Source organism: Triturus cristatus, chromosome 5_2 (assembly GCF_964204655.1).
Source record: "Triturus cristatus chromosome 5_2, aTriCri1.1, whole genome shotgun sequence".
Taxonomy (NCBI): Eukaryota; Metazoa; Chordata; class Amphibia; order Caudata; family Salamandridae; genus Triturus; species Triturus cristatus.
The window spans coordinates 590,961,694-590,988,567 of record NC_140588.1 but is presented as its reverse complement, the minus strand read 5'-3'; positions in this window follow the sequence as shown (position 1 = coordinate 590,988,567).

Sequence of the window (26,874 nt, the reverse complement as noted above, 5' to 3'; positions counted from 1 at the left end):
GCAGTTCAAGCCCTGCTATACAGCAAAGTAGTGGACAATATGCAGTTTCTCTGCTTCGCTCCCTCATCCAATTACCCTTTCCCCAGGTCTACATCTAACCAACATTGTCTGTGTGGGTTCGGAGAATTGAGAAATTACACATTGCTCTATGTGGATTGGATTGAAGATTAGTGTATCTTGAAATATTATAGTAAAGGGATTATAGTTAATAAAAAATGTGTCTTTACTAATAGCCTTTCAGCTCGGATTCCCTGTATGCTACAAATCTGGATTTGATTATACTATCCTAGGACAAGGTACAGGGATATGATTCACGTGTCAGACCTGTCAGCCTTAGAGTGGTCTTACCATAAATCATTTTGTCTTCCTTTTCCTATTTCTGCTCATCTCATTTTTACGGGCCTTAGGGCACTGCACACTTTACCACTGCTAACCAGCATTGGCTTGTCCCCAATTGTCATATTTAATTCACTTATAAGTCCCTAGTACAGTGGCACTATCTGTGCCCAAATGCCTATAAAATAAATACTACAAGTGGGCCTGCAGCACTGATTGCACCAACTATCTACGTAGCCCTGTAAACATTCCAACCTGGCAAAATAAATCTTTTGCCAGGCCTAAATCTTCCTTTTCAATACATATAGATCAACCCTAGGCCAGTCCCTGGACAGCCAACAAGAAAGTGTGCAGTGTATTTAAAAATGTGGACATGCACTTTTAACTTTTACATGTCCTGGTATTGAAAAACTCCTAAAGTCATTTGTCAATACTGCAAGACACACCTCTCCGATGGGAAAACATTGCAGTTCCAAATGGGAACAGGCTACCAGTTCTTGTTTGATGTCTTTGGAATTGTAATGAAAAATCCCCTCTTATGGTAAAGTATGATTTTAAATTACAATGATTAAAATGCCACGTTTAGAAAGTTATTGCAATTGAAAACAAATGTTCACTTGGAACTCATTTATAAACCCACTCTAATTACACACACTTCGTGCATATTGAATCTGTTTTTTTCAGTCGAGGTGCTTCTTGAAATCTTTCCACCATTCACTTCATTATCATGCAATGAGATTCTTTCTTATGTGTCTCTAAATGCATTTTGATTCGACTGAAAGGAATTTGGTAATGAAATAATGAGATACTGGTTTGTTTGTTTGTCATCTGAAATTGAAAAAAGACCAAGGGCCAGATGTACAACCGTTTTCTGCGGTCGCAAAGGGTATTCAACCCTTTTGCGCCAGCAAAAAACTGGTGATATGTACCAACAATATTTTGCGATTCACAGACTCACAAAAAAAGCGTTTGCGACTCTGTATTAGGAAGGGGCATGCCAAACGCGTCCCTTCCTAATAAAAAGTCCACGTGGTTTGTATCATTGTCTTGCGACCGCATTTGCGGTCACAAAACACTCGCAGTTTACCACCTACTTCAAGTAGCTGGTAAACAATTCGCAAACGGAAATGGGTCCCAGGGACCACTGCCTGCCCTTGAAAAATAAGCATTTGCAATGCAACAGGTCTCACATTTACGCAAGTTTGAGCAATTGGCATTGTAAAAGACAATGCCTTTTATTTCTGTTTTGGGTTTTAAAGCTTAAATAAAGGGCATTGGCATTTACAATACTAATAGCTTAAACTCTCACAAATGCGAGACCTGTTACATTGCAATAAAGGGCCTTCTTGACCTCTTGTTAGATTGTAAATATCAGAGGAAGAGACTGGCCTGCGATGTTTTTGAAGTAGTGATAAATAGTGCAGTGAAGAAGATGTGTAAGTGTTGCAAATTACACAGACACAAGGTGTGAAGTGAGAGTTACATATGATCTCAGCTATAAACGCTAACAAAGTGCTCCAACACCTTTCGCTCTGTCATTACACTGTCGTGGATCAGGAGGAAGAGTGGGAGGGGCTATTTCCTGCACTCTCCGTGATTTGAGTGTGCAGTGTGGCATTGCGTAATGTCATTGCCATCTTTGGCCTAATACAAAATACTCCAGCTGTAGTAGGGCCCTGGCTTCACCTCCTGGTGCAGGGTGGGCTGTGTTTTATGGGAGGCATGGAGGGAGGGATGGTCTTGGCTGCAGCTCCGGCCTCATACAGTGCCCCTCCTATTACTAGTCAGTGAGAGGTGCTGAGGTAATGGTATTGGTGGTGGTGGCATTAGTGGTGCTGTTGGTATTGGTGGTGGTGGTATTGGTGGTGGTGGTGGTATTGGTGGTGGTGGTATTGGTGGTGGTGATTTTGGTATTGGTAGTGGTGGTATTGGTGGTGTTATTGGTATTGGTGGTGATGGTGGTATTGGTGGTGGTGTATTGGTGTGGTGGTATTGGTGGTGGTGGTACTGGTGGTGGTATTGATGGTGGTATTGGTGATGGTATTAGTAGTGGTGGTATTGGTACTGGTGTTGGTATAGGTGGTGGTATTGGTACTGGTGGTGGTATTAGTATTGGTACTAGTGGTATTGATGGTGGTATTGGTGTTGGTGGTATTGGTGGAGGTGGTGGTGGTATTGGTATTGGTGGGGTGGTGTTATTGGTGGTGGTGGTATTGGTGTTGGTGGTATTGGTGTTGGTGGTATTGGTGGTAGTGGTGGCATTGGTGGTGGGGTATTGGTGGTAGTGGTATTGGTTTGTGGTATTAGTGGTATCGGTGGTGGTGGTGGTATTGGTGGTGGTGGCATTGGTGGTGGTGGTATTGGTGGTGGTGGTATTGGAGGTACTGGTATTGGTGTTGGGGTATTGGTGATAGTGGTATTGGTGGTGGGGTATTGATGGTAGTGGTATTGGTGGTGGTAGTATTGGTGGTGGTGGTATTGGTGGCGGTATTGGTATTGGTAGTGGTATTGTTATTGGGGTGGTATTGGTACTCGTGGTAGTGGTATTGGTATTGGTGGTGGCATTGTGGTGGTGGTATTGGTATTGGTGGTGGTGGTGGTATTGGTGGTGGCGGTGGTATTGGTGGTGGTGGTAGTATTGGTGGTTGTGGTATTGGTGGTGGTTTTGGTGGTGGTGGTATTGGTGGTGGTGGTATTGGTGTTGGTGGTGGTATTGGTGGTGGTAGTGGTGGTGGTGGTGGTATTGGTTGTGGTGGTATTAGTGGTGGTGGTATTGGTGGTGGTATTGGTGCTGGTATAGGTGGTGGAGGTGACATTAGTGGTGGTGGTGGTATTGGTATTGTTGGTGGTATTGGTAGTGGTGGTATTTAGGGTGGTGGTGGTATTAGAAGGGGTGGTATTGGTGGTATTGCTCATGTTATTGGTATTGACAGTGGTTTTGTTGGTGGTGGTATTAGGGGTGGTGGTATTTGTAGTGGTGGTGGTGGTATTGGTGGTGTTGGTATTTGTGGTGGTATTGGTGGTAGTGATATTGGTATTGGTGGTGGTGGAATTGGTGGTGATATTGGTGGTGGTGGTATTGGTGCTGGTATTGGGTGGATTGGTGCAGGTATTGGTGGTGGTGGTATTGGTTGTATTGGTGGTATTGGTGATGGTGGTATTGCGGTAGTGGTATTGGTGGTGGTAGTGGTGGTGGTGGTGGCATTGGTGAAAGTGATATTGGTGGTGGTGGTGGTATTAGTGGTGGTATTGGTGGTGGTGGTGGTGGTATTGGTGGTGGTATTGGTGATCGTGGTGCTTGTAGTATTGGTATTGGTGGTGGTGTTGGTATTGGTATTCTTGGTGGTATTGGTGGTGGTGGTATTAGTGGTGGTGGTGGTATTGGTAGTCTTAGTGGCGGTGGTATTGGTGTTGGTGGTGGTGGCATTGGTGGTGTTGGTTTTTGGAGGTGTATTGGTAATGGCAGTGGTATTTGTGGTGGCGGTTGTATTTGTGGGGGTATTGGTGGTGGTGTATTGGTGGTGGTATTGGTGGTTGTATTGGTGGTGTTGGTATTGGTGGTGGTGGTATTGGTGATGGTATTGGTGGTGGTGTAGGTGGTGGTATTGATGGTGGTGTGGTGGTGGAATTGGTGGTGGTATTGGTGGTGTTGGTATTGGTGGTGGTGGTATTGGTGGTGGTGGAATTGGTGGTGGTGGTATTGGTGGTGATAGTCGTGGTGGTGGTATTGTGGTGGTGGTATTGGTGCTGGTATTGGTGGTGGTATTGGTGGTGGTGGTATTGGTGGTGGTGGTGGTAATGGTATTGGTAGTGGTGGTATTGGTTGTATTGGTGGTATTGGTGGTGGTGGTGGTATTGGCGGTGGTGGTATTGGTGGTGGTGGTGGTGGTATTGGTGGTTGTGGTGGTTGTAGTATTGGTATTGGTGGTGGTGTTGGTATTGGTGGTGGTATTCTTGGTGGTATTGGTGGTGTTGGTATTAGTGGTGGTGGTAGTATTGGTAGTCTTAGTGGGGGTGGTATTGGTATTGGTGATGGTGGCATTTGTGGTGGTGGTTTTTGGTGGTGGTATTGGTATTGGCAGTGGTATTGGTGGTGGTGGTGGTATTTGTGGGATTATTGGTGGTGGTGTATTGGTGGTGGTATTGGTGGTTGTATTGGTGGTGTTGGTATTGGTGGTGGTGGTGGTATTGGTGGTGGTATTGGTGATGGTGTAGGTGGTGGTATTGATGGTGGTGTGGTGGCGGAATTGGTGGTGGTGGTATTGGTGGTGTCAGTATTGGTGGTGGTGGTATTGGTGGTATTTCTGGTGGTGGTATTGGTGGTAGAGGTATTGGTACTGGTATTGGTGGTGGTGGAATTGGTGGTGGTGGTATTGGTGGTGATAGTGGTGCTGGTGGTATTGGTGGTGGTGGTATTGGTGGTGGTGGTATTGGTGGTGGTAGTTGTAATGGTATTGGTGGTGGTGGTATTGGTTGTATTGGTGGTGGTGGTATTGACAGTGGTGGTATTGGTGGTGGTAGTGGTGGTATTGGTGGAATTGATATTGGTGGTGGTATTAGTGGTGGTATTGGTGGTGGTGGTGGTATTGGTGGTGGTATTGGTGGTTGTGGTAGTTGTAGTATAGGTATTGGTAGTGGAGGTATTGGTGGTGGTATTGGTATAGGCAGTGGTATTGGTGGTGGTATTTCTGGCGGTGGTGTATTGGTGGTGGTATTGGTGGTTGTATTGGTGGAGTTGGTATTGGTGGTGGTGGTATTGGTGGTATTGGTGGTGGTGGTATTGGTGGTGCAGGTGGTGGTATTGATGGTGGTGTGATGGTGGAATTGGTGTTGGTGGTATTGGTGGTGGTATTGGTGGTGTTGGTATTGGTGGTGAGATTGGTGGTGGTGGTATTGGTGGTTGTGTAGGTGGTGGTATGGATGGTGGTATGGTGGTGGAATTGGTGGTGGTGGAATTGGTGGTGGTATTGGTGGTGGTATAGGTGGTGGTATTAATGGTGGTGGTAGTGGTGGTATTGGTGGCGGTGGTGATATTGGTGGTGGTAGTGTTATGGATGGTGGTGGTATGCTGGTATTGGTGGTGGTGGTATTGGTGGTGATATTGGTGGTGGTATTGGTGTTATTGCTGGTGATGTTGGTTGTGGTGGTATTGGGTGTATTGGTGGTGGTACTGGTGGTGTTGGTGTGGTGGTATTGGTGGTGGTGGTATTGGTGGTGGTGGAGGTGGTGGAATTGGTGGTGGTATTGGTGGTGGTGTTGGCAGTGATGTTGATGCTGTTGGTGGTGGTGGTGGTGGTATTGGTTGTGGTGGTGTTGTTGTTAATAAAACAGGTTTTGGAAAACAACCCGTCAGGTGGCTTTAGTACAGATGACATGTACCACATGATGTGCCATTAGCACAGGATTATGTGCTACCTGGAATTCACATGACTTAATTCGCTAATCATTTCAAAATCCATTTTACTTTGGGGCTTGAAACAGACACAAGATAATGCCGGTCAAAATAATTGAAAGCAGGCGCCCGTGTTACAGGGGCTGCGGTGCTGCTTAAAAAAAGCAGTATCAGCTGAAGCAGTGCATGTCCGGCCTGCAGTTAGAGAAACTCAATAAAGTATATAGTGATTAGAGACTAAATAACAGGTCCCGTGTAACAACTGAAGTAAAAGGGCCAGTCGCCATTGGAGGGTACAAATGAAGACAAGGCCGTACTAAGGAGGGACTAACAAGCCTATTAATGAATCTTAAGGCAGCATTTACGAAAGACAATGACACAAGACAATGAAAAATATGGGAGGAGAGTGGGCGCAGCTTCTCTCCCATACTCTACTACAGCAATTTCGCAGGGCGAAGAGTATATGCGTGCTGCCGCTGCCGCTAGGCTTGACCTAGTGAAACTGAGAAGTTTCATTTTTCTTTTTTAAATGCATCCCACTTTCCTTTAAGGAAAACGGGCTGAATTTAAAAAAAACTGTTTTATGTAACAGGCAGTCCCAGACATGGTGGATTGCTGGCACCAGCAGGCCACCATCCCTGGGAGTGCTAGCCATTCCCAATGGGGTCACAAATTGCGCTTACCTCATGAATATTGATGAGGCATGCAATTTGCGACCCCATTAGGAATCGCTAACAGTGTCTGTGACACTGTTGTATATTGCATTTTGCGATTTGCAAATTGCGAGTCACAAAGCAACGCAATTTGCGAGTCGCAAAATGCAAGAGTTGTAAATCTGGCCCTAAGTCTTTACAAAATAATGTGTCTGTTTTACCATAAATGTCCCTATGCAGATTCAGTCTGCACAAAAGTCAGCGCAATTAGATTGTGTTTATAAATGAGTTCCAAGTGAACATTTGTTTTCAATTCCTACATTTATACCCTAGTTCACCCGGACTTATTGGATTGCTCTTGTTCCTTACAACACTACTTTTAGAAAGTTGATATTTTTCTGCCCTAGCCTTTTACTGCTTGTAGTCTTTCTCTCGGTCACATGACTGGGTATAGCTGATACTTGGGCTTTGTGTATTCCTCCTAGACAGTTACATACAATAGAGGGTTTAGGTGTGCCGGATGGGAAATTACTGGCAAAATGGATGGGCGGAGATGGGTCCAGCCCTACTCACACTTGAATAGGCTCCTACCTTCATACAAAGGGCTGCATACCCCCTGTAGTTAGTCTGGAGCCAGAAAGACTAATGTGCTACTGAAAAGACTGCTACTCCGCTGGACTGCTGCCCTGAAAGAACTGCTGCCCTGCTGTGCTGACCTGCTGCCCTGTTGCCTGGTTTAGAAGGAATGGACCTGCACCTGTTCAAAACCAGGACCCAAATATTACTCCAAGGGCTAGTTAGCTGGCCTCCTGACCAGAGCCTCAGAGACAGAAGACGCCAACAACCTTGAGCCCAGCACCTGGACTCTGCCATCTGAGAGTCCCACCCTGCCAAGATGTCTCATCCTAGTCCTGTACCCTTGGAAGTGGACCTGTGTCTGCTCTGCCACTCCATCTGTTGACCCAGCGCAACCGAAGCATCTTCTCTGGTGTGTGATGTAAACCGAAGCAGAACCAACACATCACCTCTGCTGCAAGGGTTCTTCCAACACAAAGGATTCTGCATCAACCTCCCAGGCTGCATTGAAACCGCCACCACAGTGTGATGGTAATAGCTGTACAGTAGTGTTGATACTGTAATTGGCAGCGCTGACAGTGACAATGGACGGTGCAAGTTGAAGTGGCCTCTTGACAAGGGCCATGGAACTTATGTTTTTTTTTTAACAAATAAAGCACTGTAGATGCATGATCTCTATTTTTAAATGGTGCAAGATGTTCAACGATGAGACATTCCTACAGAGTTGGTATCTTCGAAATGTTGGTGCACTTTATGTCTGTGATCATTGAGTAGTCTCCCAAAGACAAAAACGAGAGGCTGAATATCAGAAAGAAGAATCTTGATCCTTGGGGGATGCTGAAAGCTCCTGGAAGTCTTTGAGATTTGGATGTGCTGTTTGGACAAATGGTGGTCTGTGAGGTAGGAGGTGAAACAGTGAATTGTGGTGCACCTAATTCCAAGTTAAGTGATGAAGATGGGTGTAAATTGGATTATCATTTGGTGTGGGTGACTGGCCACCTCAAGAAGTAATCACGTCTTGCCAAGGTGAACCCTTAAAGTCACAAAATGAACCTGAGCTCATTCTCCAATAGTTATGGCCCTGAGCAGACAGGACACTGTAAAAAGATTGTATGCAGAACCCAAACAGTAACAGAGCAATATAAAAATTCCCAACCAAATTAGAAAATAGAGTACAATGTATTGACAAAATGACAAACTTCCAAAAAGGTGAACCGAAGCTATGAGCTTTTACATTTTTTAGTAGAAATAGAGCCAAAATGTGGCATGCACCAACAGTAATCAATGGTTGCAGTTGACCGGGACCTAGACATAATTTGAGGCTGACAGTTATGAAGCCCTGAACCTTGTCACTTTTTTGGATTAAAAATCTTCTCTGCTCATAACGAACCAGAAACTGTAGCTACCGACTTAGAACTGCAGAGCAGATACTAGAAGCAAGTTGGTCCCACCAAAACTATGGAGCTTTTCAATTTTTGGTTGAAAAATGTTCTACCTCCTAACACAGAATATTACTTTGTTTGGAGGTGTGGATTTCTCAGGCAGGAGAAAGCTGAAATTCAATCTAATGCCATCAAACTGCTGGTCTGATTCTTTTCGAAGAGAGTGCTGCTGAGGTTCTGGAGTCCAAACTTTTCAAAATTTCCAAAACTTTCTTCTGGTGCCCAAACTACCACAGGAGTACACCATTAAGGCAACCCTGACCTCAGTGAAGGTACTTAGAGACTCTCAGGGTATCAGACAGAAGACAACGATGAAGGCCAGACAAATCCAGTTTCCACTGTTTAGCTGGACACCTCAGGAAAACAGCTTCTTGAGACTTGAAGTGCCCCGTAGGCACACAGCTCATCCAATGGACCCTTAGCGTCCACTCCCTTTTCATGGGTACAATGAAGGGGGCAGGAACAGTCCTTCAGGGCTCTCCTTAGGTTACTGACAGCAGGTCCAATCCTCTTCTGTAGTTCCACAGATCTAGAAAGTTTTCTGATGGGTTCCTTGGGTTGTGTATGTGTATGTGTATGTGTGTGTGTGTGTGTGTAGTTCTGGGCACTATTTAGTGGATGGAGAAGACTCATGGGGACTCCCTAATCAATGGGATAAAAGTTCCTATGGGCAACCCTAAATACTTTTCCCATGATTCCTGTTTCCCTTAGTGCATACTGTCCCAAAATGCCTGATCCACAACATTTACAAGGCAGTAAAATTCTATGGCCACGCTAACTTTGGGCTCTGAAGGTTGTGGGTGTGTAGGGAAGTGTTTTATGGTAAACATTAGTATCCTCCCCCATCTAATAGTAAAATCCAATTAAAATCAGGAAAAATACCCACAACAAAGTAGGTGACAGATGTCTGGTAAGACAAAGTCAAGGGATACAGAAAACAATTATCCTGAACTCTCTCTTTTAGGTGCACCAAAGTGCGGCTCAAACAGATATATCAGGCAGGATGTGACACTGTTGTGCCAACAGCAAGCCCCCACCCCATACCTCTATATAATTTGCTCAGAGGAGTCATCCCTCCTAATCAGGGCAATGTATTATGTAGCTACTGGTAGAAAAGTCAAAGCAGATCTGAGGACAAGCTGGAAGTTGGCAGAGGCTAATTCTAATTAGCCTTCTGAAATCTCAGGCAAGTAAAGGGCATTTTTCTAAAATTTATTTTTCCGTAATACATATTAAAAATTTGAATTCACCAATGAATACGATTTTTAATAACTTTTAAAATAGTGGTTGAATTATGTTTCTAACTGGTCCCATTCTTAAGTTAGCAGTATTAGTTTTACTAAAGTATTTTTGTGCTGTCAGGGGGCTGTTCATCAAACAGAATGTCATGGACCAGGTATGTGAAAGAGAAAGTTTTAGCTGAGAAGCGGAGCAAAGATGACAGGTCCTTGTATGAGCATGGCTAGATAGCACAGTGAATGACTGCAGTACAACCAATGTGTGTTTGATGCACTGAATGATATTGTAGGTGATGGTGCCTGCCATATAGGCTTTGTAGAGTCTGGGGGTGATGACTGATAAATACGAGTTGCAACTTTGTCTCAAATGGAGGTGTGTGGCTAGCGGTTAAGAGGATTCAAATAGCTTGTATCAATGTGTGCATAAAATGTGTTAGAGTGTGTGTGTGGGGGGGGGGCACCTCCCCTCCTCTCCCCTTTACCTCCCCTCCCCTCCTTTGTTTATAATAGATTAAATGAGATTATAATTTGAGTATTTTAATCTTCATTAACTCTAACTTTCTTTTATACAGTCTCTATGTGAAGTACATTGAAAGCAAAAGCTGGAAAAGGAGTAGTCACTACTGTGGCAGGATGGCAACCAGGACACACACATAAAGGCATGTCTACCACCTGATACAGTATGCCACACTGATGTCAATGAATACAGTAGTTGTAGTATTAATTACAATACTAACCAATAAGTCAACTTGTGGACTCCAGGTATTCACAGATTAAAGAGCTATTCATTCGCAGTTATGTGTCTCTAATGGACAGTTGCGCTGGACTTCTTTATTCACATTGCAATCCAGTTTGATGCGGTTCATCACCTAATTCATCGAAACTGGCAAGCTGACTTAAATACTGGAGCCCACCACCTGACACCTCTTTGTAATATAACTGAGAACTCACTCTCCCTTGAACTGGGTGGGTCTCTGCAGCTTCCATAACTGATTCACCTTGATTGTGACCTGGGTGCTGACACATCTCTTACACTGATGTTTGGATATCTGTAAACTATACTGTCCTGATTATGATCTTTTGACTTTTGTTAGGTTGGAAATGGCAGCATTTTAGTTTTCAGTTTTTCTATTCATTCGAGTGTGGCCTGAATACTATTATGCATCCAGGCCCAATATTTGTTGTCCCAAGACTATTCTTTTCTGTTGATCTACAGATATGTTTGACAACTTGTACCTCACTGTGTTACTACCACAGTACTGACCACCTTTGTTTTGATTTCTTTACACTTCATTTATGTCTATAAAAATCACATTCCTTCTTAGGGCAGAGGATGTTGTGATTTTTTATTTATTTTCTTCTATAACTTTGAGTCTCACAGGATGACTAATTCATTAGTATTGTAATGGTACCACATAAGACATTTTGTGTTTAAATACACTGATAACGTAATAGCACACTGTGGAGAATTGTATGATTTTGCTCTACCACACAACTAACATTAAGCTTTATTATATAAGTTGAGACATAAAGTATTCAACACATATTTAGATTGTAATTGAATACACCTTTAATGTGTTCTTTCATATTATGTTATCTTTTACTCTAAAGGACCAATTTTGTCTGCCCATTTATCATATACCACTTCATAGGTTTCTGCTCCAACATGCGGACTGGCCACAGCTAATGGATGGCACAACCTGCCTAGTCTTCATCAATATCAACTGGAAATTGTGTAATCAGATTTCTCTCTGGATTAGTGTCACAATACATAACATATTATCCCATACCAGGACATGATCGCCATGTTCAACTTGTGTCAAACAATTTGTACACTGATACAATTTATAAGTCTAATCTCTCTGACCTTATCTCACTAAATACATCCTTCAGTTGTGCCGCATCATTGGTAATCATATATAAAAGTTTCCTATCTTTGGAACTAACTGACACTCTTTCACATGTCTGTCCACCGAAAGATGTCAGATATGGTTTGTATTCAAACTGTGTCTGGTTCCCTAGTGGGGCTGTATATCTGGCTCATTGCTGGAGTATAGAACTGTGTGTCTGTCCCACAAAGAGAAGCCAGACACTGTTTTAATTTTAACTCAGGCTAAAGAAAATCCAAAAAGTGTTCGACCCATTGATGAGGCACAGACATAAAGCTCTGTCAGATTGCTGAGATGGCTTAGTAGACATGGTCCAGGAAACTTCACACATGTAGGAAATGGAAGATGGGCAATGTAAATTGCATTCATGCAGGACAAGCTCTTCCAGGGCTTTCTTAACTGTTTCTGGCCCAATCAATACAGGACCAGTAGGCTACAGTGACACTTCGTGGTCACAATAGATAGAGTCATAAAAAGCCTAACAAGACTAGAGAGGAGAGAGAGGAGTTTTCTGGCAACAGCGGCTGTTATGACTCTCTCTCGCTTTCCTTCGCAATTCCCTCACCTTTACTGTTTTTCTCCTTTACGATCCCCTCAGTCCCTCCTATTAGTTTCTCTCATTAACTCTGATGGTTTTCTTTCCTCCAGTCCTGTCTTGGTTTGTGTCTTGCCATGCATCTTCCCTTGCAGTCTTGTTTAGTATCTCACCACCACTAAGCACTTGGACAAACTGGAGGTTTTTTTCATCTTCTGCTCTTAGGTAAGTCAAAAGATTTTACCTGCAGGATAGCTCTAGTGGGCTCCTTCATTCATTCATAGGGAATCATTTATGTCCTGTTTCCCTGATGTTTATGCACATTGATTTTATATCTGGTGCTATAAAAACATCTTAGCAAACCCATAGCTCTTAAATAAAGATGGGTAATAGAAAGACATCAGCCTCCACTTACACAGGAAATGAGAAAAGAGTAAAGAAAGGACATCCAGAAGTAGATCTTGCAGTTCCAACTGTAAGAAGCAAACATCATAGACAAAGATAATAATAGCAGAGGGCTGGGAATACCACAACAAAAAATAAGGGACAGAATGCATTGTGAATAAACCATCACTGGTAATTTCTTCCTCATATATGATTTAAGTAAAAAGTGACATCATAGGAAACAAATTTTCTTCATCTTAGATTGGAACCCACAGATGGAATTCCGGGGAATAGGCCACCATCTTGGAAATGGCAGTTTACATGTCTTTTCTATGCCCTATGCTAAAACTGATGACATCAGTTCATCACACATAAAAGAAGCCCAACTTTGACATTCTTGCTGTGCTCTGAATCCCTCAGCCTCACCACTGCTCTTCATGCCTAATGGTGCATGCAGATAGTTGAACATAGGTTTTTGACTAACTAGATTTCGGGATTACTTTCGCCACATCGCGTCACACCTTGAATTGGAGAATGGGACAGCACCAACTGTAGTGCCATGCCCAGGACATAATGACTGGATGATACACCGAAACTTGCATGAGTACTTCCTTTATTTGACAAATTGGCTCTAGACAACACCTAAAATTAAGAGGTTAAAACTATACGCCTCCTTAAGAATCGAATTACTTTCAAAGCCTGTAGTCAAGACAGGAGAATAATATTGAATGCCCTGAAGACGTCTGAGAGGATGAAACACGTTGGCTACGTTTTAACCAAATTGTGAAGAAGAAGAGTCAGAAATTAAGGATCATAAAACAAATATGCTGGATTGGTGTTATATTCGGTGCCGCTCGTGCCAGGATTTGTGGAACACGCTGTGTAGCAGGTCATCGCTGGTCACCGTTGGGCGCTGGGCGCTTGCATTGGCTGTGAGGGACTGCGAGGCGCTTGCAGCGTGAGGATTGCAAACAGCTGCTGCCTCTTCCCGGACACTCCCCCCTCGCTTGTTGGCCCGCCACCCTGACTTTAAAAGCTGACTCGCGGCCCCCGCTTCGCGGGAGCCGCTCGTGCCAGGATTTGTGGAACACGCTGTGTAGCAGGTCATCGCTGGTCACCGTTGGGCGCTGGGCGCTTGCATTGGCTGTGAGGGACTGCGAGGCGCTTGCAGCGTGAGGATTGCAAACAGCTGCTGCCTCTTCCCGGACACTCCCCCCTCGCTTGTTTGCCCGCCTACCTGACTTTAAAAGCTGACTCGCGGCCCCCGCTTCGCGGGAGCCGCTCGTGCCACGATTTGTGGAACACGCTGTGTAGCAGGTCATCGCTGGTCACCGTTGGGCGCTGGGCGCTTGCATTGGCTGTGAGGGACTGCGAGGCGCTTGCAGCGTGAGGATTGCAAACAGCTGCTGCCTCTTCCCGGACACTCCCCCCTCGCTTGTTTGCCCGCCTACCTGACCTTTAAAACCAGTATTGTCTGACGCAGCGCGGGACGCGCGCCGGGCGAAGCCCGGGCAAAGGGCGGGCCCTCTTAGGCCCTCAGAGGCCGCAAGAGGCCGGGCTGGGCCTATTCTCTAACGCCCCCATTGTGTTGTATTGATTTGTGGCTGTGCCCTGTTGCCATGGCCCAGAGCTTGGCTAATGTCATTGTAGAAAAGTCGGGGGGGTTTTCAACTGGTACAATTGACAGTTATTTTACAAGGGTCCCCACTGAACTAGACAGGGAGTTAATCTTGGAAGAGCGAAGGTTGGAGCGTCGTCGCTCGGTTGAAAGTCTGAAAATTCGGGCTTCTAAAGATCTGATGTCTCAGACTCTTCCCCCGAGTGGCGAAAGCCATAGTGATATTGACGACCTTATACCTTCTGCGAGTGTCCCTTTTTTGCTACGAGATTCTATATGTACTCCTACCCCCCTATATGATCAGATGGGCAGCCACCTCACTCCTCCCAGCCCTAGTGTACCAACTGTTAATTTAACTAATTCTATTACTAATAGGAGTAAATCCGCCCGACACAAGGCGATTAAATCAATTCCGCCTAAGGCTTATGGCCCCCCTCCAGGCAAAAGAAGGCGAAAAGGGGGCGAATACCAAAAATGTAAGACTAGCCATAAAGATTTTGGTAAACATTCCAAGTCGGACATTAGACCTGATCAGGCGCCTGTTGCCGCTTTAGTTAACTCCCCCAAATCAACTTCTCTTGACAAGGAAGTAAGCACTACTGCACCTATTGCCCTCTCTGTTGATCCGGGATTGAAAACAGCTCCCCCTACCCCTCTATTAGATAGTATAGAACAACTATTTAGGTCCCTCGTTTCTCCAATCTTAGAGGAGCTCAAGAGGGTGGAGATACGTCTCGAAACCATTGAGTGTGCTATTAGGAGCAAGGATGTTGCAACAAGGGACGTTGCGAATATGGTGCTGCCCTCCTTACATCCGGGCGTACAATCGACTAGTCAAGCCCCCAAAGCTGCACCAGTACCTTTTAATTTAGGAGAGCCCCATCAACTGAGACTACCTCCCCCTGCGGTGGCAAACAAACCAGCAGAAATTTCTGCTAATGAGTCGAAGAGAGGAATGGATAATGTAAATGTATTTGCAAGAAATCTACAGGAGGGGGTGGGGAGTTCCAGATATAAAAGGATGCCATTGAACAAAGGTCCAATGGTTGAACTCCCCCCTGAAGCCGTGCCTTATGTGGTCGTTCTGACGGGGGTTCCCATATTAACAGATAACAAAAGGGAAGGGTTCGTCCAATTAAAAAATAAAATCATGCACTGGCTTAGCATTTTTAGACCTATCAAAAGTAATATTAACGGAGAAATAGTGCATGTCAGACGACTCTCATGGCTGGGTGGTAGAAGCAAAGATCTCGAGGGCGATGTAGTTGTAGTAAACTTTAGAGACCCTCGAGTGGTGGACCATATTCTCAATTGACCTTCGGGCAATGGAATGAACTCACTGACATACTTTTATCCAAGATCATTGGTGTTCCCTACAACCCATGTAAGTGGCCAAGGACCTATTTACCAGAATTATTTAGCTTCTCTTGATATGGGACGCCCCGCACAGATACAACATCTAGCATCTGTTGCCGATCCCTCAGGGTGGAATATTGTTCCCCCTAGATTCAATCTAAATATTAAAAGGGGAATGGAGTATCGAAGACAATTTACACCCTTGGAGACTGTAAATAGGTTCGATGTGTTAACAGACATGGAAGGGTGCGACTGAAGACTACAGCAGTTGAGGGGTGTGAGGTCTTTCCAGGATGGGGGTGTGATCAGTGTGAAGCCACAATGTATTGACTCTTCTAGCAAACAAGTAGTTGGGTTTACTCCTCCGATTGAACGAGATACCCTCACTGCTCATGATAATGATGATGCTAAGAGAGATCAAGGTGAATTGCTGGTGATGCCTATCGAAGGTCTAGCTTCCTTGGAAGCAGAAGTCAATCATGTTAATTTTAATGGTCCTATGCGGGATGCTTGCACTGAACCCTTAGCTCTGAGGGGTATTTTTGAGACACAACCAATTCCTACAGCCCCCCTACCTGTCTACCCTAATCTTGTAGAGACTGTTCCAAATATCGAAAATCAGTTGAAAGTTCTTAGCTGGAACATTGCGGGACTAGCTACTAACATTGGTAACCCAGAATGGTGCTCCTTTATTGACCCCTTTGGAATTTGTCTCTTCCAGGAAACTTGGTCAACTGAACCCATCCATCGATTAGGTTATATTACATATATGCTTCCTGCTATAAAGGGACTTCGAGGGAGGCCTTCGGGGGGCCTATGTGTCTGGGTAGGCACCCATCTTGGCTTTAATATTAAGAGGGTTGATACGATAAGCACCGATATACTGTGCATTCTTTTGTTACATAAAAAGACCCCTAAGATTGCACTTATTAATATCTATTCGCGATGTACTCAAGGAGGTGGTCGTTCCTCCACCCTAGATTCTTTATCATTACTTCTGGAATCACTCCGAGACGAGGTAGTGTTGATGATAGGTGGGGATTTTAATTGTCACTTTGAGCCTTTGTCTGGAGTGACTTCACTCACTCACGAAGAAGATGAGGCTAGATTTATACCTCCTATTAATATGTATCCAGTCAAAAACTGGTCTCCAAAGGCTCTTCAGCTAACCTCCCTTACCTATGCTTTCTCTATGAGAGCATGTAACGGTCGATTTAGCGGTGATACTCCAGGACAACCAACCTATAGGGGAATGGGACATGAATCTGTGATTGACTATGTTTTGGTGAGCTTAGATTTATGGCCCAATATCCTGGATTTTAAAATAACTAGACGCACTGAGAGTGATCATGATCCCCTGACAGTTGTTTTAAACTTCTATTTACTGAACACAGGGTTAGAAATAGCTACTCCTCCAGCGGGTAATTTAAGAATTATACAAGGGGGGAAGAGGATTCGCTGGCAAACTATAAAACAGTCCGAAACAGCAATAGCCAGCTTGTACTCTAATATTCTCCCCCTACTTGATAAGGTGTTTAAGTCAGAGACTAACAGCAGTGTAGTGGATGAAATCTCAGACATGGACAAAATTCATAAAGATCTAGTAGCTAAATTGGGCGGTTCCTTTTACACCGTAGGTCCGCCCAATATAAAGACGTCAGGCAAGTCTAACTCCTGGTTTACAAAGAAATGTAGGTTAGCCAAACAGGAACTTCTTCAGGCCATTAGAGGAGGTAACCCCCTACTTATTAGGGAAGCCAGGCGAGCTTACAAAAAGGTAATTCTTGCAGCTAAGTCTGAGTGGGAAGAGCAAAGATGGGTTGCTATGAGACAAGCCCTTGTGGCAAAAGATCCAAGAACATTCTGGAATCTTGTCCACTCTGGAAGCTCTGATGGCAATATTACGATTGACCCAAATGTTTCCGAAGACGCTTGGGCTTCTCATTTTGAAAAATTATATTCGATTAACACCAGTAGGTGCATCGATCCCCCAGCTATCATAATGTCCAAGGATCCTTCCTGGTTGGCACCCCCCTGGACCTTATCAGAAGTGGTCTTGGCTTTGGACCAGCTTCAAGCCAATAAAGCTCCGGGGTTGGACCGTATTCCAGGGGACCTTTACAAAGATGAACCAAAGGTTTGGGCCCCTTATTTCCAAATTCTCTTCAATACCATCCTACAAGGCTCACCGGTTCCATCTACCTGGATGGGTGCGGAAATTATCCCTATTTATAAAAAGGGATCCCCCCTTGATCCAGGTAATTATAGGCCTATAAGCCTTATAGATGTGAGCTAAAAAATCTATTCTAGGCTTCTTCTTCAACGCCTACAGAGTTGGATAGAAGAGAATAATATACTAACCCCACTTCAAGCTGGATTCAGGGCCAAAACGTCCACTATGGACCAACTATTTAGGCTCCAGTTGCTCCATTGGAAACATGTTTTACTGGACGGGGGTAGCCTATATATGACCTTTGTGGACTTGAAATCCACCTTTGATATGGTGGATCGCAACCAGCTATGGCACCTACTGCTGGATATGGGTGTCCCGCCCTATTTATGTCATCAATTGAAGATTCTCCATGACGGGACCTATGCTAGAGTCCGCTACGGAAAAGTTGGCAATTTGACCGGCCCTTTCCCTGTTGCTAAGGGAGTTCGACAGGGCTGTGTACTTGCCCCAACTTTGTTTTCCCTCTTCCTTAATGGCCTTATTGCCGATCTTTTAGATGCCATTGACATTGATGCACCGAAATTGGCCTCCAGAAAATTCCCTGCCCTTATGTTTGCTGACGACACCCTGCTGCTGTCCAAATCCCCAATGGGCATGCAGCGGGTGTTGGACCAGTTTACAAGTTTTTGTAATAAAAGGAATTTGGTGGTCAACATTGGTAAAACAAAGTATATGGCTTTCAACGTAAAATCGTCCAATTATCCACATCCTAAAATGGAAGGAGTCGCCTTGGATCGGGTTTCTATCTTTGAGTATTTAGGCTTGACCCTAAATGACAAGATGGGTTGGTCCCCACAAATTTCTAAAGCCAACTTAAAACTCAACCAGGCTGTGGGGGGCATCCTTAAAGTCCATAAGAACTGTTGCTCAAAAATTATAAGTGCCCCTCTAGAAATTTACTGTGTTCAATCTAGATCCTCTACACTGTACGGGGCTGAGCTATGGGGTTTCAGTAACACAAATGACCTGATCATTACTGAAAACAATTTTTTGCGGAAACTTTTATCACTTCCAATCAATACTCCGCTTATGCCATTGAGGATGGATCTTAATATTCGTCCTATTTCTGAGGTCATTGCCATGCGTCCAGTGATGTATTGGAAAAGGCTTTGGAGTACACCAGAGTTGGCTTGTTACAGAGACGAATTGAAAGTAATCTTGGGTTTACTTGGGGCTGACAAGATCCCCTGGCTCCAGTATGTTAGGCAGACATTATTCAACATTGGCCTTGCCCACCTCTGGACTAATCCAGAGAATTCTATCTTAGGCACTTCCAAAAAAAGTCTTGCCCTTGCACTCAAAGACTACTTTCTCACAAAAGCTTACCGTTTAATTAGGCCTTCTAGCCTGACCGACCAGTTTTTGGACGTTAAGTGTTATTACGCCTTTGTACCTGACCTCGATGTTATTCAGCCCACTCTAGCAAAGAAGCTGTTTCTCCAGTTCAGATATGGGTCACTCCCTTTATATTCTTTCACTGATAAATGGGTGGGTGTCCTTGAGCACAATTGTCCGGGGTGCTCATCTGAACAGGAAACTATGATACATGTTGTGCTTTTTTGCCCAGCATATGCCAGCATTCGGAAGAAATGGATTATTCAGCTATGCTTGAATCTGGGTATTAGGAGCTACCTTGACTTTTTCAGGGTTTTTCGAAGTGATTTAAATCCACTTGTCGTGGTAACAGTTTCTAAGTTTTTACTTGCAATGTGGTTAATCCGTAGGAAATTGATATGCAACAATACAGATTGATTGATTGTTATAAATAAAATGGGGGGCCTTATTTGTTGATAAACAGTATGTCATTTTTATTCTCATTATGGTTTTTGTATTGATTGAATACATTATTATGAATTGTTTTATTTATGTACTTTTATGATTTTAAACAATCGAAATAAAGGTTTTTTGATTGATTGATTGATTTAATGATAAAAACTGATTTATGTTCTAGCATTCAAATTGTGCTTTGCTGAATTCAACCTAGTATGCTATAGTGATTCTGGTTACAATGATGGGTGCTGGACCAAATTGATGAATAAATGGTTGAACACCCCTCTGGATGATGGTTTGCAAAGAAATGCCAACACGGACAAGGCAGTGTGAACACTTAGCCAATAATTGAGAGACGTGTCCAGCAGCATGCTGCTTGTCTACCTGAAGAGTACAACATCTTTTCTGAACATTTGCAATCTAGTGCCTCAAAAGGAAAAACAGTTTTCATTGAAGAATCCTGGACCTACCTTTGCAAGCCGAGCACAAAGAAGTATGGTAATTAGCAACAATAAACTGACATTAATTCAATATATAAAACGCAAAAGATTGCCAAATCAATTTATAAAAAAGGGTATCACAAGTAAAACAACACCTGAGAGCTATTACAGAAATAAATGTAATACTCAAAAGTCTGTGCCATTCTATAGTTCGCAGGACACCGAGTCCTAGCCACTTTTTCAGGCTGACTGCAATGGACTAAGTGCAGGATAACTTAGACCAATAGTTTTCTTTCTGAATCTTTTGTTGATAGTCACAATGTAATGAAGAGCAAGATAAGGCACTAGGGCTGAGATCAGCTCCATGATAGTAGGCTCGCCTATTTCCAGGTTGTCTTCATAAGGTAGCCTCAGCACATTAGCCCATTATAAAATATCTTCATCCTGTTTATTCTGATTGTTCCAAAACTAACAAGAACACTTTATGGAATGCCAGGTCACAGATTACAGTGGAAGATGGGCTTGCCATAAAATCTCTTCCAAGAAATCTCTTGCCAAAGTCCAGTCACATTAGCCTGTTTTGTTTTTCTGCATAGATGCCACGGGTCCTCAACTTCCTGTTAACAATTGAAAGACCAGCTTCTCTGACCCTAAAAATAACTTATTTTGAGAATCAAAAGAAAACAGGTCTCCCTCAGCAATTTCTTAGGTGACAGGAGAATCACATTCACAGCCTTATCTTATCTTTCCTGACCCATCGTTCTAACTATATGTTGTAGAACATCCTTAATCTTTGGAAAGCAACTTTTACAAGAAACTCTATTGCTGCATTTTCTAATAGTACAGATGGGAAGTTCAGGCCCGGTGACATGCCTGGGGTCAGTAAGTACACCATTGAGCCGGTCCATGCTAACCAGACTCACCATTCTCTTCATCAAAGGAAAGAAACATAGCCGTATTGGTCATCTACCTTTTCTACCCTCCTATAACATAAGGCACCAGTATGTCTTTAGGAAGTCTTCCTTTAAGGGCTTTTTTTCAGTTTCACCAAACGCAGGTTTGATGAATGCTTTCTACTTTCTCTCCCCAGTGTAGTGATCTACAGGCCTGTGTAAATGTCAGACTAAGCATTATACTACCAATGTGAAGAGGGCAAGAGTGACAGGGGTGGCTCCCCCACTATGGCGGAGGAGTGCTGCCCCACTGCTTTGAAGCAGTGTGAAGAAGAGAAACATAAAATGATAATAACTTCAAGTTATTATCATTTTATGTTTTGTGACGTGTCCTGCTGCTTTGCAGGTGGGCGGGACTTCTCTGCTCACAGAGCAAGCCAGGGGAGGAGTAGTTTGCCGACTCCGAAGTGTGCAATGACTGTTTGCTCGACCCTATAGGGCTGCTCAAACCAGTCATGTGCCACTTCCCTTTTCTCCATGCAGGCTGCATTACAGCCTGCATGGAGAACATTCCCACCACTCCAGTCCCTGGCACTCAGACCAATTGGCCTGGCTGCCTGCTTCTCTACCTGTAGTCAGAGACAGGAGAGCAGGAGCAGCAACGCGGGACCGGCCTCAAGGTAAGTTTATGTTTTTTTCTTTGCCCCCCCACTAGACACCACCCATGACACTCCCACCCCTGTGGTGACACCCGCACCAGCCTCCCTACCTGTGAGCCAGGCCGGTTGCTGCTGAAGATGGAAAGATAAACAGGTGTGATTTAAAAAAAAAAAAAGAATGGACCAATATTACGGCGTAGCAGTCATGATGGGTTCCCTGTATGAACTTTTAGACTTTGGTATTGCAATAAACAAATTACATTTTCTTCTAAATTGGTGAATCATACAATCCTAACCATCAGTCTCTAAGCCAATGTATGGCCATGGTTTATTTCACGAAGATAGTAGTTATGCTGTAACAACAGTTAATAATTTCTCCTGTAGGTGAACAGGAAGCTGTGGAATCAAAGGAAGGGAAGGGAGCCTGTGATTAAGGGAAACAACTAAAAACCTGTATGAATGCCAAAGTAGTGTGAACTGGGGGAAAGTGGAACAAGCCAAACAAGCAAGAGCTGTTTCAGTGCTTTGAAACAGCCTCCTGTACTCTCTTAATAGGTGCTGCCTCTGCTATACCCCAATAGATAATTTTGGCCCAATACCCAACCCTTACTACACAAAAGCACTATAGGGCATATTTAAAAGCCCTTTCACCACCAAAATGTCACTTTTCTCTATGTTGTGGTAGCGATAAGGGCTTCACCCTATTCACAAGGCGGTGTCAAGCCACTTAAGGTGGCTTAACACCGCCTTCTGAATAAGGCACCCTTTTACAATATACTTAGCGTGAAAGGGGTGGGCAGTGGGTGTTGTGGGGGGTGTTCCACCGCAACACCCATGGATTTCGACACTGCCCCATTTATACAAGGGTGGCATAAATATAGGGCAGTGCCAAAATTTCAACCAGGGAAAACCTGGTCTTACCCTGGTGCAGTAATTCCTCCTCCTTTTTGCTGTTCCCATGTGTGCTGCATTGAACAGCACACATAGAAACAGCAAAACACCATTGCTTTTTTATGTGCACGAGGGTGTCCCTTCCTGTACATAATAAGAAAAATGATGTTTTGCAACCTCTATGTGAAGGTAGAAGTTTCAAAACGGGATTTAAGACTGTTTATGTGCAGGAAGGGGGAGCTTCCTGCACATAAACAATAATTCACAACAACGCAGGCACCCTAGCACTATGGTGCAAGGTTGCCTGCGTTGGTGCTAGGCAGGTTAATTAGCGCCAGTGCAGGGGGAAATGCAAGGCTGCACTGTATTCTTGTAAATAGTGCGCAGTCCTTCATTTCAGAAGTGGCGGAGCACGGTGTTAAGCCAAGGAGGCTAACGCTGTGCTCCGCCAATTCCTTGTAAATATGCCCCTATGATTCTAAAACCTGGCATCAAAGCACATTTCCACATCCAAGTTTCCTGGAGATTACCGTATCCATCCCCTTGTGTGTTTACCACTATGATTGGTTTTCATGGGGTACAATGCAAGTGTCTTTTGAATATTTGCAGACATTACTCCTGTTAGTGTGAGTGACTGTCTGATAATTCTGGGGAATCCTGTTGTGCTCTGACACTGCTTTATCCTTGCTTTGACTAGGTAATGATATTGCAGATACCAGGCTTGAGTTTTACAGTTACCAACTTCCCATCTTCCCTTTACACTTGCCTGCTAAGTACATGGCTATGTTTTTGCTGACAATGCTAACTCCTACAATTACATTATTGTATCTTCCTAATGGTGCGTGTACAGTGGGAAACAGGTTGTCACAAACCCCATTATTTTCAGGCAGAGCATTAATCATGCTGAAGTTCATGCTACTGTCCCAGGGCTACAGAGAAGCATCATTAACCATGATTACTGGATGCTGTACCTGGGCAAAGTGGTTTTGACTTCAGTTTAGAAAAGGCACATTTCATGCCATGTTGTGTAGTTCCTATATTACCCAAACAGGACCTGCGAATTTGGATAACATAAACTGTGGGTTTGGTGGCAGACTGGATCTGAGCACCCCCACCAAGAATGTTAGCTTATTTGCATTAGCTAGTTCACAGTGCCACTAGGATCTCCTTTTATCGGGGGGAGAATAGTTTCTGGCAACCTTAGAACATGACAACCCTGATCCCTCAGGATCGTGGAAACAATGTACTACTTTTCGCTCAGTCACTCATGCTAACTTATTCGGTCTCAGAGAGTTACACAGAAGAAACAGACGGGCGTGTTACAATAAGAATGTATTACTCAATTGTTCTTCTAGTGTAAAATAGATATGCTGCAACAACCACTAAACAGTAGCAGATATATATGATTAGCAGTACAGTGAATATAAAAGGATAGTACAGTTCTACCATCTTGCAATACGCATGAATAAATACACAGTGAGTAGGTGTGAAGCCAAGAATCCCTCTAGGATTTAGTCGAACCCCATTACCTGAAGTGATAGAGTGTGGGACCCCGTCCTGGTCTCGAGTGGGACACCCCGCGAAGGATGTGTTTAGACCACTGTCAGCTGGAGTGTCTGCATGCAGGAACCTCAGCGTCTCTGGTCAGTGTGTCGGCCTGGAAGTCTCTGTTCCCTCTACCAACCCTAGCACGATGTGCTTTATTTATATAAAAGGTATCTAGGGTTTCTTTGTCCCTTGTTTGGTGTATTAGACATTGTTGGATTTGAGGATGACGTATGGGATGAACCTTGTACGTAGATATGGTGGGGTGGGTGGTTTAGCTCCTGCCTGGTTTCCAAGAACCCTCATGAATAATAATTCACACTGTGTGAGTTCATTAATGAAGGTATAGGACGTTATTTTTCAAGAAAATCCCTCCTTCTCCACCCAGGACTAGAACTAGGTAAAGGTTTGATCCTAAAGGCTCGTTACTGTGTAGTATAAGGGAGGTAATGTAGGTAAAGGTGCATGATATTACCCAGGCCTATATTACGGTATCTATATGAAACATAACAACAACATTTCTAGGAATCATTCCTGTGGCGTTTTCAAAAACATTCTTCAGCATAATTAGCAAAATGGTACACACTAGTAACGCATAATAAAGAAAGGTGCTTTATAAAGTATTGGCAGGTGGTGTGATATAAAGCTCCTGCAGGCTTACTCTTTGATAGCATTAGCAACTTATCACTCACTACAAAAATGTGAATATTTGCATAGATTCTTTTTTAACTTCACCTTTGTCTGCAGTGTTGTAGGCAGGATGTCAGATATTTTGCCAAGTTAGTAATGAATCATGTAGGTGTGTGAGGAAATGTTCCTTTTTGTCCAGTCACACCCATTTTTAACTGAAATGGAATCCGTTTTTTAGACTCTGCACACTGGTAAGTGGCCCCTGTGGACTGCAGCACTCTTTTTGTCATCCACTAGTGTGACAAAGTACAAAGGAAAAAATTGCTTCAGGTCTACCTTTGTAGTTCACCTGCTGCAATGTAAAACCTGTGGTTCAACCTGTTAAAATACCCCTTTTTCATTTAAAAACCTCCCTTTTAGGCATGTGACCCCTGTGTGGGTCTTGTAACTCAAAAGGTAGGGTGCATTCCATTTAAAGGTAGGACATGTAGAAAATTAATTTGACCATGTCACTTCAGCGATACGGCCCTAAACGTTCTTTTTACTGTGGCAGGTCTGGCTGTTCTTTGTGGAAAACTAGAATACAGATTAAACTACTAATTCTGCACTTCAGGAATAGGACTAGGTTTTCACTGCTGAAGCTTCCTGAAAGGGATTTGCATTAACTCCACAGCTTCTCCCAGCCTAAAAGACGTGCAAAAGAAGTGAGATATTTCTCCCAGAAGTGCACAATAGGCTGATATGAATGGGCAGAGATGACTCCTCATAGAGCAGTATAATATGCAGGTTTGGGACTGTGCCCAGGCTGTTGATACCACAGTGGCAACAGCATGGTATCAAATCCTGCATGACCTATCTGGCTGCAACACATGTAAAAGTTCCTAATCGTCAAAAGGTGAAGTTGGATATTACAAATTATAGAAAAAGTAACTTTATGAAAATTACCTTATCTCTGCCTGAAGTTCCAAGAGACTAATTCATATTAACTCTCCAGCTTCTCCCAGCTTGTGCTCAGACCAGGAAGAGGGATGAAAGAGGTGTGACATTTCTCCCAGGAAAACATAATAGGCTGATATGAATGGGCAAAGATGACTCCGCTGAGTTCAATAGAATATGCAGGGTTGGGGCTTTAGGCATTCTGTTGACACTATAGTGTCAACAGCATGGGGACAAACCTTGAATGACAGGTCCATCTGAAGCACATGGAAATCCTCCAGTGGAAGGAAATTGAATGTCAGAACAATTCTTGTGTACACTTGTCTGGTTGCTGAAGGCCCCTGCTTTGTCCTACCAGATATCTTTCTTTGGTGGGCACAGGGCCTGCTTCAAACTAAATTTTAATGATAGATATGGGAGGACACTAGAATTACCATGGTACAATCCCCAATAACACCCCAGCCTTCATAGACAAAGTGTATTGTGCCCGAGACCTTCACTATCTTTGATTTTCCCTGGCATATTACCTTTTTAGATTGTTTGAATTACAGAAATGGACCTACTGAAATAAGTAGGTAGCCAGGTCTTGGAAACAATTACTCTATTGATCAGAGAGCAAGTACGAGCATCTTAGGGGGTCTTCCACCAACAGGCTAGTGAACCCTACAAAGCTGGGCCCTCTTCCAGCCTTTCCCAGAAAACTGCTGCACTTATTAAAGGATACCAGGAGAGCTTAACCTCCTGCATGCGGCATCTTTGCCCTTTGAAAAGTACATGAGGAGGTTGGATCACCATTCACTTGAAATACAAAGACAGAAAGCTCTCCAAGGAACAAAAAGCTTATCTCCTAGGTGACTCTAGTAAATGTACTCCAGTGGTTGTTTGAGGACTAAAAGGGGTTTGGGAACTTTTTCAAAACCTTTTGCTGCAGAGCTTCAAGGGAAAAGCATCTGGACGGTAGGTTCATGGCATTGTACTGGATCTTAGGTCTGTAAAGTGTGGGTAAGAGGTCTTCCTCAGAAAAACAGTAGTCCCTTTTCAGACTGAGAATTGGAACCTTTCCCAAACTTCCCTCTATCCAGTCCCAAGTGGAGTCAATCTACTTGTTGTACCAGACTAGGGCCCCATCGTTGTCAGCCTCATAGTGTGCCTAGCACCTGGTCTAATGCAACAATTGACCATAAATGGAGGTTTGCTCTTCTTAGTGCTATTTTCCCTCAACTCTCTAAGAAACTAATATATTTGGGTCCTAATTTTTTTCATTAAGTTCAATTCTATTGATATAAAATATAGTGTTTTTTATTGTGTTGTGTTTTCTACTTTTTAACTGTTTTGGTACTTCTAAATGCTTTACACATTTTCTTTAAGTTAATCCTGTGTGGTCTGTGCCATGGCTAGATTATTGAAACCTTTGACTACATCTAACAGAATTGTGACTCTATGACTTGTGATGGAAAC